This window comes from Vidua chalybeata, chromosome 4, assembly GCF_026979565.1.
Source record: "Vidua chalybeata isolate OUT-0048 chromosome 4, bVidCha1 merged haplotype, whole genome shotgun sequence".
Lineage (NCBI taxonomy): Eukaryota > Metazoa > Chordata > Aves > Passeriformes > Viduidae > Vidua > Vidua chalybeata.
Genome location: NC_071533.1, coordinates 55,475,559 through 55,486,756, shown reverse-complemented (window position 1 = coordinate 55,486,756; position 11,198 = coordinate 55,475,559). Strand labels below are relative to the sequence as shown.

Sequence of the window (11,198 nt, the reverse complement as noted above, 5' to 3'; positions counted from 1 at the left end):
CCATACCCAGATTCAAATGACATTAGAGCAAAAGGAGCCTTTAGCCTGTCATCCCTTCACAATGAGAAAAGGACTCCCAAATCCAAAGAGTTTTGGGGGGAAAAAAAACAAGCAGCAAATTTTTTGCATAATCATGAAATAGATCCCCTCCACCCCACCTTTAAATTCCTAATTTTATGTGTGCATGTGAGTGTCTGAACTCCTTGCAATGATCTTGGTCTCAAGAGGAATTATCTGCATCTGCTCCTTTCCTTTCAGGATATTGTGAGCAATATAGCAGAGAATCTAAAAGCTGAGTTTGTTCTGAGCAGATTCATTGAAAAGAACAGGTTTCAATAAGCTAAACTTAAAAATAGCTTCAATAGTGTCTAATCTGTGATTCCTGCTTGGCACTGATAATTAGGACAAAAAAAAAAAAAAAAAGGACAGAAACTAACATGATTGATCTCAGTGAAAACAGTTTTGTTTTGTTCCCCCTCAGAATTCTACTTTGCATGATTACTTGCAGTATTTTTCCATCTTCGTTTTTACTTTCCAGAATTGGCTGGTTTGTCTGAGACCCAAGTAACTACCGAATTCAATTGCCAGCCTAGGGACAAGCTTCAAATTAAATTTTTCTCACTTACTCTTTTTCACCCATGCCCTGATTGGAGCAAAGCTTCCATTCTCATTGTAGAGCTGTTACTGTTAATTATCCTCATCCTCTGTCTGATACAGGCAGCACTTTAGCCCTGGCTGGGAGGGTGGAACACTTGGCAGCTCTGTGGCAGTTCTCTTGGTGAGCTAGTTGGAGAATGAAGAACCAAACCAGCTCTGCCTCTGAAAATACAGGGTTGGTTTGTACAGCCCCTCTGACTTCACCTGAATTTACAGCTGCTCAGCATCTCAAGAAAGCAGGCCACAACACCTACCTTTATGTCTTGTTGCCAAAAACCAGAGACCTACAAGCTGAAGCTGTTTTCTCCCCTGTAGGAAATTATATGTGCAGATCATCCATGGGGAACCACATGGTTTTCCTTAACATCCACATGTTCACTGCTCCTTGAATATGAGGAGCTGTAAGGAGGCTAAAGTTAGGTACCTTCTGAATCCTTTTTCAAATAATCATTTCGAAAGCAGAATTTTGTTTTATTTCCTACTGCAGAGGAATCCACCTCTTTGCCCTCACCCTTTTATTGCTCATTTTATTTGCAACATTCCTTTTCCTTCTAAAGTAAATTTCTGATGTGTATTTTTTATTTTGGATTCATTCTTCCTGCTGACTCCTACATGATTGGGTTATTCTGATCCAAAAATTGAACAGAAATTCCCTGAAATCCCTCTGCAGTTTTCTTTCTGGGAAACAATATAAAAAGAAAAGAAAAGAAAAGAAAAGAAAAGAAAAGAAAAGAAAAGAAAAGAAAAGAAAAGAAAAGAAAAGAAAAGAAAAGAAAAGAAAAGAAAAGAAAAGAAAAGAAAAGAAAAGAAAAGAAAAGAAAAGAAAAGAAAAGAAAAGAAAAGAAAAGAAAAGAAAAGAAAAGAAAAGAAAAGAAAAGAAAAGAAAAGAAAAATCAAACCAACATCACTCCACCATCCCGAACTCCAAAAATAAAATAAAATAAAACCAAATAAAATAAGAAGAAACAAACCACCTCAAAACCAGTGTCAAATGCAGGTCTTGAAAGCATGTGTTGATTCCAGAGTACAAAGTCACTTTAAATCTCCTAGTCCCTCATTTCCACACCCCAAGAGGAATCAAACCAGAGAACAGCTTACATTGCCAAGACTTGGGAGCTTGTTGTGAGAATAACTAGTTCTTGACATTTGAAATTTCTCTGGTTCAAACATTTTTTGATCTTTCTTATTAGCCCTGTGTCTTGAGAAATAAAAATATGATAATCAGAAAGTACATAATTGGGTTCAGGGTACCCTGAACCCTTTTGGCTCTGGTCACCCTTTCTGGCTCTGGAGATAGAGGCACTTCAAAAGATTATGTGTGGATATCTGGAATTTATTCTGCACAGTCTGTGAAATGACAGATCTTTTTTCTTAATTACACCAGCTCTCAGTCTAACACCTGTAGTTAACCATTCAGTCCTAAGAATCTCTTCTGATACCCTTTATTCTCCCACCAGGAACACAGCAGCCAAATGGCAGGTGGATGCTGAGGCGTTTACTGGCACAGACACGGAGGCTGCCCCGCATCCCCACAATGGCTCTTTTCCACCGCCGCCTTCCCAGGCTCCCAGCTCAGAGGGGCCGTCTGCAGAAGGAGCCACCACACTTGGGAAGCATTATGGACTGACAGCTATAGCATTAAAAAGTGTTTGGAGAGCAATAAGTGTGCCGTAGCCAACCCTCACAAGTTCTAATTAGCTGGTTTTGGGAGCAGCACTTGGTGGCTGGAGCAGCCCTGGGCATCCCCAGAGCTGTCGGTGCCATGGGGTGCCAAGTCCCCATCCATGCAGCCCGGCCCAGCTGCTGCCCTTCCTTAAACCTCCACCCAGACCCCTGCTGCAGCAACAAATCACATGCAGAGGGTTTTCCACAAGCTGGGTTTATTGAGCTATGTTACAGGAAAATACAGCTCAGACAGCCCCACTGCAGCCAAAACAATCTGTCATTTTTAATTCTTCCTGTCACCTCATTAGGTATATAGCTGGAGTGACAGTAAAAAACCTGAACAACAAAAAAACACCAACAGCAAAACCCAGAATACGTTTTCACAACTCCTGCTCAGAGTTTAACATAAATATCAAGGCAGCAAAAGATTCATTGACCAAACATATGTGACTTGGTGCTATATATAACAAAGTGACATGCAGAATGGTCTCAGTAGGCATATAAAGCAATTAAAATAACTGTGCTTCAAAGCATTGTACTATAACATAAAAGGTCATCCCTATAAACATGAAAAATATGACTGTGGTTTTTTCCTACATACAGGCACACTAATACCTAGCTAGAGGTTCCATTCTAAAAGGTAATCTTTAAAAATCTCTGAAAAGATGCCATGTCTTGTACCATTCTCCCTCAGACCATGTCTTTTCATCAATGGTTCATATTTTAAGTGAGCACAATAAGAAACATTATTGAGGCCAACTATATATCAGAAGAAAATATGTACTAAGTACAAAATATTTACCCTGTGCATACACATGATAGTGAAGGAAACCCTGGTTAACCTTCTGTGAAAATGAAAAGTCTTTCTTCTTTTTCTCCTAGAGCTTGCTTGTTCTCACATTAACGCATTAAAGTTGTATTCCAATGGAGACTGCAGAGAGTACATTTTGAGGACTCTGATAATTTTTGCAGTAACACTCTGAGTTTGTGATAATAATGTTTATGCACAGATGTAAAGAATATGCTGACAGATTAAAAAGGAGTCAGCTGGTGTTTGCACAGCATTCATTTTTATTTAAGGGGAGGAAAAAAAAGAAGGAAGAAAAGAAAGGTACTACACCTGGCTGTGAACAAACAGCTTTTACAGAAGTGGAAGTAGTTTGGTGTATTGCAACTCCCTAAACCCTTCCTGCATTAATTCAAAAATTCAAGTCATGGGCACATGAGAGAATCACAAGGTTTTTTTTTTACTGCAATTAGAGAATTCACTTTGACTGGTTTTCCTACCAATATTAAAAGGAATCTTAGTCCAGACAGCAGTATTAAGTAAGGAAGCGTTAAAAAAAAGGAGTTCATTTGTTGCAGATACAATCCTCACTATGGACACCTTTCTTCCTTACATATTTAGGCTATACATACATTCCAACTGTATTTGTAATGCTGTAATGCCCTCAGAGGTGTCTTGAAGGGTAGTGAAGGTAAAAATGTAGCATATGGCAATAGGTATCTGCTATTTCTTCATATGCAATTATAGTATTTTGAAGCTAATTGATGTACTGAAACCTCATATTTTACAATTCTGTAGCATGGGAAAAGATGACAGGTAATGTCATTTTCTTTCCAGACGATCAGAGACACTGCCCTGATCAATACCTGCAGAAGTATGCAGCAGCTACCTCTGGAGGAAGCATACTGATTCAGGTAGAAAAAAAAGAAAACACGAAGAGAAAAGGAGAAGCAGCAAAAAATATTCAGTTGGAAGAAATACTCATTTGGAAAGCTGAATCATGCAGAAACTGTCAACTTCACAACAGACTCCACAATTGCAATGGGTAACCTCAAGCCATACTTCCCTTTTCTGAAGGATTTGCCTTTCAACCTAATTGGAGCAGGAGCTGAGTGATCAGATGTCCCTTGCTCCTTTTGAAAAATGACTAGGAAAACTCCATGTAATCAGGAGGTATTTAGGATTTCCATTGACTTTCAATTTTCTTGGTTCATCTGTTCCCTTTCAGAACGTTTGATGCTAGTCTGTTCTAAACTGTATGTTGAATTTGCTTTAATCAGATGTCTTTGTAGCAGGCATTAGGTCATTTACTGTTTGATTTTTTTCTGTGAAAATACAGGTTTTCTTAGTTTCAAAAATGTCCTTTGAAGAAACCTGCTGTACTCCAGATAGAGGAAAAGGGAAAAAAAAAAAAGAGAGAAAGAGAAGAGGGCAAGGGAGGGAAGTAAGAAGAAGTTCTGTAATTCTGTTCTTGCCCCACAGCAGTGGTGGGGAATTGTGGAATTGTGCAGTTGTGAGTGTCACCCTTTTGTACCCAACACTGCCCCCCCATGCTCCTTTCTCTGGTGATCTGGGCTCATTCACTGAAGCTGATTAGCATAAGCAGAGCTTCATATTCAAGTAGACAATTGCATACACTGAGTGCTAGCTCAAACAAATCTTCCTTCTAGTTTTACACCTTCTGTTCTGTGGAGACTCCCACAGCTTTGCTGCCCTGGAACTCTCAAGCCCCTTTCTTCCCGTTCCATACCTGTTCCTGAGTTTAGAGACTCAATCTTAATGTAACCTTACTCTCCTCCCCAGACTTTCAGCTCCTCATCCAGCCCCACTTTTCTGTTGGCCATTGCAGCCACCCAAAACACCAGCCTCTTGAACTGTCTCTGACTCTTGAACCAAAAGTCCTGCTTCTCACAAGGAAATTCTAAAGGACACATTCAATGAAAAAACAACTAAGGCCTGTGGTGAGGAGCAGAGTCTCACACAAGTCAGTGACTATAGTTTGGCTTAGGTGGGCAGAATTTCTATTCAGAATGGCGAGCCTGTCTCCAATGCCTGCAGAAAGAGCCCAGGATAAATATGCTCCTTAGCTCCTAGCCTAGCAAGCCTCAATGAGGTGACTAAAGTCAAGTCTCTGTTTATTTTCCTTTAAAGTTTATCTTGAAAGAGTATGTTAAACTAGAAAAGTTTGCTGCTATACTTGGCAGTGAAAGCTTCTATGAAAAGTCTCTGTCAAAAAAAGATATAGTTCCCTCTAAAAGATGTGTCTGCTTTTTAGAGGGAACTCTCTCTTATATTTAAAATTCAAAAATAGTAGTAGGTCCTGAACACCATCAAAAAACCAAGCCATAAACCATCTTGAAAATCTATTTTAATTGTTCTAATACACATTTCTAAGATTAATATCTCCTTACTTGGATTATGAAGCAGTAGGAGCTGTGGTACTGTTTGGGACATAGAAAGAATAAATTGTGTAATGCCAACAGAAAAGGTGCTGAGGTAGCTGGTAATTGACAGAGTTAATGAAGTATGTTAAGCAGGTACAATATAGATGAAGTTGTCCCCTGCAGGGTGATTGGCCACTGGGGAAATAATGTGACAGTTGTCTTTGTGTTAAAATAATGTGGTACTCCTTCTTTGCCAGATCCTATCTGCAATGAGAGATGAAAGAGGTCTTGCAAGGATACCCTGGTCCTCCTATAGCACACGCTGTGCTTGAATCTGGCAAGTAAAGAACAAGATAAAGAGTGGGTAAGGAATGTAATGGCTGTCTGTAAGTAAAGGCATTAGGCTATTTCCTACAGCCCACACAAGAATTATCCACTATTGAAAAGTAATAATTTGACACTGTTTTCTATAATCCTCCTTCATATGCTACAATGCACTGGTGCTGTCTGGGGATGAATGGGAACTGAATTTGGCCTGCCAATTTTTGTGGAAGTTGATTATTTTTAGATATTGTTTTAATAATTAGCTAACTAGCTCTCGAAGAGTACAATGGATTTAGACAGCAAAAGATGGTTTTGAGAGTAATATAGATTTTGTATTATTATCTCCTCCTATTGTATGTGAATATTATCATTGAAACAGCAGGGAAAATATCAAATGGAAACAGAGCTCAGCCTCTCAATTATACTAAGCTGTGTGGTCAGCATTGGTTCCAAAAGAGGCGTGTAGAGCATAGAGTAATGAAAAATCATTGATAGCATCAGTTTGGTGTCTAAATAATCTATTGTGCTATTCCACCATTGTTCTTACTAAAACCATTTCAGAAGATGAGCTAGCCTTCCTTAGCCATCAGATCTCAAAACACCTGAAGCTTTGTTGATTCCCTCAGGTGCTGACAGCATGCTCTCTCATGGACACATGAAAATTATATAGTATTTTATTTATTGAATTTGTAGCTGTTGACATTTTCATAGGTGATATTTATCTGCTTATAGTGGAAGTGAGTTAGGTGTTATTGAACCTTTAAGCTTTTCAATGTGGTTTTATTCTTGTCAACATATTCTAAACCCAGGAGTCCTTCTTAGGTTTCTAAAGAGAGTGATATTTGAAGAGAGATGTGATTCTTAGCAAACCTCTGACTGAGAACATAACTTAAGAAAATATTTCTAAGCATCACATGGCAAAATATTTTCTATTTTCAAAATACAGTAAGGAAAAATTAAATGCAAACAGTTGTTCATTATAGGAGTTAGGCTTATAATAATCTCTTTGCCTGATCTTTCTTATGGCTCTAAGATTTGTAAAGCCATTTGTTAGTATGTTATCCATAGCAACAACCTGCACATAAGAAAATTTTCAACAGAACTTCTTTCTATGCAAATGTGAAAAGCACTTCCTGAAAATTTATCACAGATCACAGTTTAAAATATTTTTGTGCCCAAAGAATCTCAGGTGATGCCATTAAGACAGCATAAAATACCACAAAATACCAGGAGAGCAAACCAACTAGCAATTATCTAATGCATTTTTCTGGTATCCAGATCTGCCTTTTGGGAGTGCTAACTCAATAAATAATCACTGTACATAAACAAAGTATGGGCTATAACTCTCAAAAAACTTAGGATTGTCTTCAAGGTGTTTTGTTTTGTTTGATAAAATACTCTTTGGGGATGTACTAATGGACAAAGCTAAAGATCCAAGGAAAGGGAACTTGATCCATTTGAAAGAGAATAGAAGGCTGAAGCAAACAAATGCAAAAATATGCTGGTACTCACTCAAAAAGTGCTGACTTCCTGCTGTAGGTCACCTCACCCACCCACCTTGTACCACAAAATAGGGTAATTAAAAAGTGCTGATTCTCTGTGCTAGCAAGACTTCTCTCTTTTCAACTCTTGTTTAGACTAACCAACAAGACAGAATATGTTATGTGTGAGGTAGAGAGCTTATATTTTACAGACTGCCTTAAAAATAAGAGATACCACAAAAACCCCACAAAATCAGATCAACCAAAGCATTCCTAATCTGTTGGTAATAATTAACGAAGTCTGAACTTATATTTTTTATCTCAAAGCTTTGTACATATATCCATCCACATGGTACCACTGTAATTAACTACAAGTGACACAGGTGCAAACTGCATGTGCCTGAATGAGATACTCAGATGCTCGGGCTGACAGTGTATCCTACACAATGAAATGCATAAAATTGTTAAGTATAATGACAATTTTACAAACACTAGCCAAAGCCAGAGACTAGTCATCTCTCCCTCCCTTTCATCTTCTCACTAAATATACTACTTTTTCTAAATCTCTGTGCAAGTATTTGAAGTGCAGCAAGTCTGAGCTGGTTGTGAGGGATTAATTGAATTTACAAGGGGATTGTGCTGTATCCAACATCTCAATTAACTTACTTGTTAAATAGGTAATGGCACTTGACTGTTAAGTTGTGAAGGAACTTGTTAAATGGATATTGCTACTTATTTAAAGGATATGGTCTATGGTCTGGCTGAATAATTAGGACTCCAAAGTGTGTAGGAACCTAAACAGTATAACAGGCAAGGCTAGATGACAAAACAAGCCCTGCCTCCTCGTTCAGATACTTTCATCTATTTCACAGTACTTGAATGAGACAATATTTTTTCTCCCATTTGAAACACTGTTGACCAAAGATATGCAGAGAAGGAACAAACCACATTCAGATTAAAATTGCCAATTGTGATGTCTATGAAATCTGTGGAAATTTGCTTTTGGTTTGAGATTTGTTTGTTTATCTTTGGGGTGTGGCTTTGGGGTGGGCTTTTTGTGGTTATTTATTTTTTTGTTCTTTCCCCAGTTACTAACTTTCCAGATCTCTGCTGAACCAAGCAAGAGCAGAGATAAGATATTGAATATATTTCTTGAAAAAAAATCAACAGCTTCATGCTCCTCCTAAAAGGTACTTTTTTATTTTTCTTTTCATTCCAAAAGTTTCCCTTACATCAGTAGCTTCCTTAACAATAGGGATAACTGAGCTTGAAAGGGTTTTACTCTGAAATGTCAATGTTGTTTACTTCCTCTGCTCTTCATTTCAGCATTTTGGCCTGAGTTTTCAGATCTTGGTCTGTGGGAATCATAAATCATGGGGAATAGATACATAGAAAATGAAATAGTATGGTCCATCTACTTAGTTTTCAAGGAACTTTGAGTCCATAGCTCCCCAGTTGTCAGCACCAAGTTTTTGTGCAATCAATTCTTTTATTTTTAAAGGAAGCTAGACCAAAAGGAAGAAAAAAAAAAAAAAAAAAAAAAAAAAAAAAAAAAAAAAAGAGAGAGAGAGAGAGAAAGAAAGAAAGAAAGAAAAAGAAAAAAGTACTACTCCATTATCTGTTTTCCCCAAAGTTTGATGACTATGTTTTGATTGGGAGTTCTGCTTAAGAACATGTCTAACTTTAATTAAAGCAAACTGTTACAGAATGTACAGACTGCAAGTTTCAGTTTGATTCTCCCTTGGTACAGACTATCTTATAAATACAGTGGCATCTTTCTGAAAGTGAGACAGACTCTCTAACCTCTTGTAGAATGCATAAAATCCTGCACATATGTCATGTGGCTGCCACCTTACCTTCTCGTGAGACAGAAATTCCTGGCAACCATTTCAGAACTTCAAAGAATGTGGAGGTTTTATGAAGGTTTATCAAATAAAAACAAAGCTTTACATTGTTAAAAGCATCATCCAAGATTCTTCTTAAAGGATAAATCCTTTCCTTAGTACTCAACTTATGTTTCTCAGCTGGATACAGGGAAACTAAATGGAAGAAAAGGAAGTATTTTCCCTGTAGATTGCAAGAAAGACAGTGCTTCTGCTTAAAAAATGACATTGCTTTAGTGGTTTCCACTTACTCGCTCCACATGAAAAAGATCAGGGAAGAGTTTGTTACTGGGGCAGTTGCAAAATTTTCTGCATCTGGAACTGGAAAATATCTTTGCAGAAGACAGAGGCTGCTTTTTGAAAGGCCATTTTCATCAGGTGATAGCTTGAGTAGCAGGAGCTCTCTCTCTCCCCAGCATGATTTTGTAAGCAGAGGTGGCCCTTGACACTGCACAGTGTTGGCTCTGAAGCCAACAAAGCTGCACCTGAGGCCAGGAACTCCCACAGCTGTGATTGCAGAACTCATGGTTACAGTTTGGCTGCTATTTTTGCAAGGGTCTGACATACTTGCCTGCGTGGGTTTATGGTCATCTTTTACATTTCTGCATGTGCAATCAACACAAGGGGAGTGGAAGAAGAAAATTTCACTCTCACATGGAAACAGAGGCAAGCATTGAAAACACAGTGCATTTCAATAAGCTGTAATTACAAATACAAATTCATCTACTAAACTTGGGCATGCAATTAGTAGACTAATTATGCTGTAATTGTAACTGAATACCAAAACAGATGACCGTGTGCCAGCCTCCATCCCACCCAGTTGTCTTTGTGTCATTGCTCCTACGCACAGTAGTGTCTATGCTCTTGTGTATCTCCTGCTGAAAATAGGAATCCAGCTGATGGGTAAATGCCATCAGTTTCTCACTTAAGTCACCAATTCTTCCAATTCTATATTTACCATCAGCTTGCTTTCATAATAACTGTGTCTGAGACCCTGTTGGGATGTGTTGTCTCAGCAGAAAGTCAGAGATGGTCCCCAGCCCAAAAGCTTAGAGTCAAAGAAGACCCACTTTGGAGAAGAGCTGCTGTCCTTGTTCCATATATCTATGGAGAGATAAGGGGTGTGCTGATCTCCATGGGTATCGAGGTGCCGAATTCTCTCTTGTGTCGACAAATTTTGCAATATTCACCACTAATGACAGATTTCACCAAACTTGAGCTACTTGATTGAAAGGGCCATGTTGGTTGTACGCTCCCAGAATAATCAATGTACTGAGTCACCTCCACCAGGTGATTGCATGTGGAGCATGGCTGAGCAGAGAGGAGCCTGCCTTACTGTGCTGTGTCAGCTGGGAAAGTCCAGGCCTAAATTAGTCCTCTAAGGACTTCACCCAAGATCAGACAAATAGTGTGTAGCAAAGAGAATGAATCAACCCTGAGCAAATTAACTCCTTGTTTTATGTGGCTTTATGTAAGTTTCTCTGAAGTCTTCTGATTGTACTGATGAGCAATGTCTGAATGTCAATATTTTGATTACTGTTAATATGCATAATTTTCAATAAAATTAATTTAGCTAAGAATAAAAATACCTTTTATACAAGATCTCACAGGTTTTGGCAATGTATTGATTTAATGTACTTAGTTCAGTGAAAAATCTGTTGGTTTAAGCTATCTGCCATTAGTTTCAATTAAAATATATTGATCTGAGTAAATGTTGGTTAGTAAGTTTTGCCTGACTATGAAAAAATATTTGCTTAAGCAAAAATTGTATGAGTATTTAGACATGTATTTTAGGTTGGGGACTCTCCTAGCACCAGTAGAACTGTTCAAGTATCAATAAATTTCTCTAAATATAAATGAAAATATTTTTTCTGAAATTAAAAAAGCTGATTACAGTAATATTGGGACTGGTATGCATATTAATTCAAGTAAACTTGGTTTTGAAAGAATAAGCATTCAGTCAAGAATACTGTAACATGAAAACACTGAAAACTCAAGCTCTCTGTGAGGAAATCAG

At 38.0% G+C, this 11,198-nt stretch overlaps 1 long non-coding RNA gene across 1 annotated transcript; it reads left to right on the top strand.

The window, feature by feature from the left end:
* The first annotated feature begins 5,775 nt into the window (after positions 1 to 5,775).
* LOC128787230 (uncharacterized) lies at positions 5,776 to 10,790 on the top strand. The gene is made up of 3 exons (XR_008430631.1): positions 5,776 to 5,857; positions 8,387 to 8,488; positions 10,198 to 10,790. It is a non-coding gene; the product is annotated as an uncharacterized LOC128787230 (long non-coding RNA).
* Positions 10,791 to 11,198: the final 408 nt, after the last annotated feature.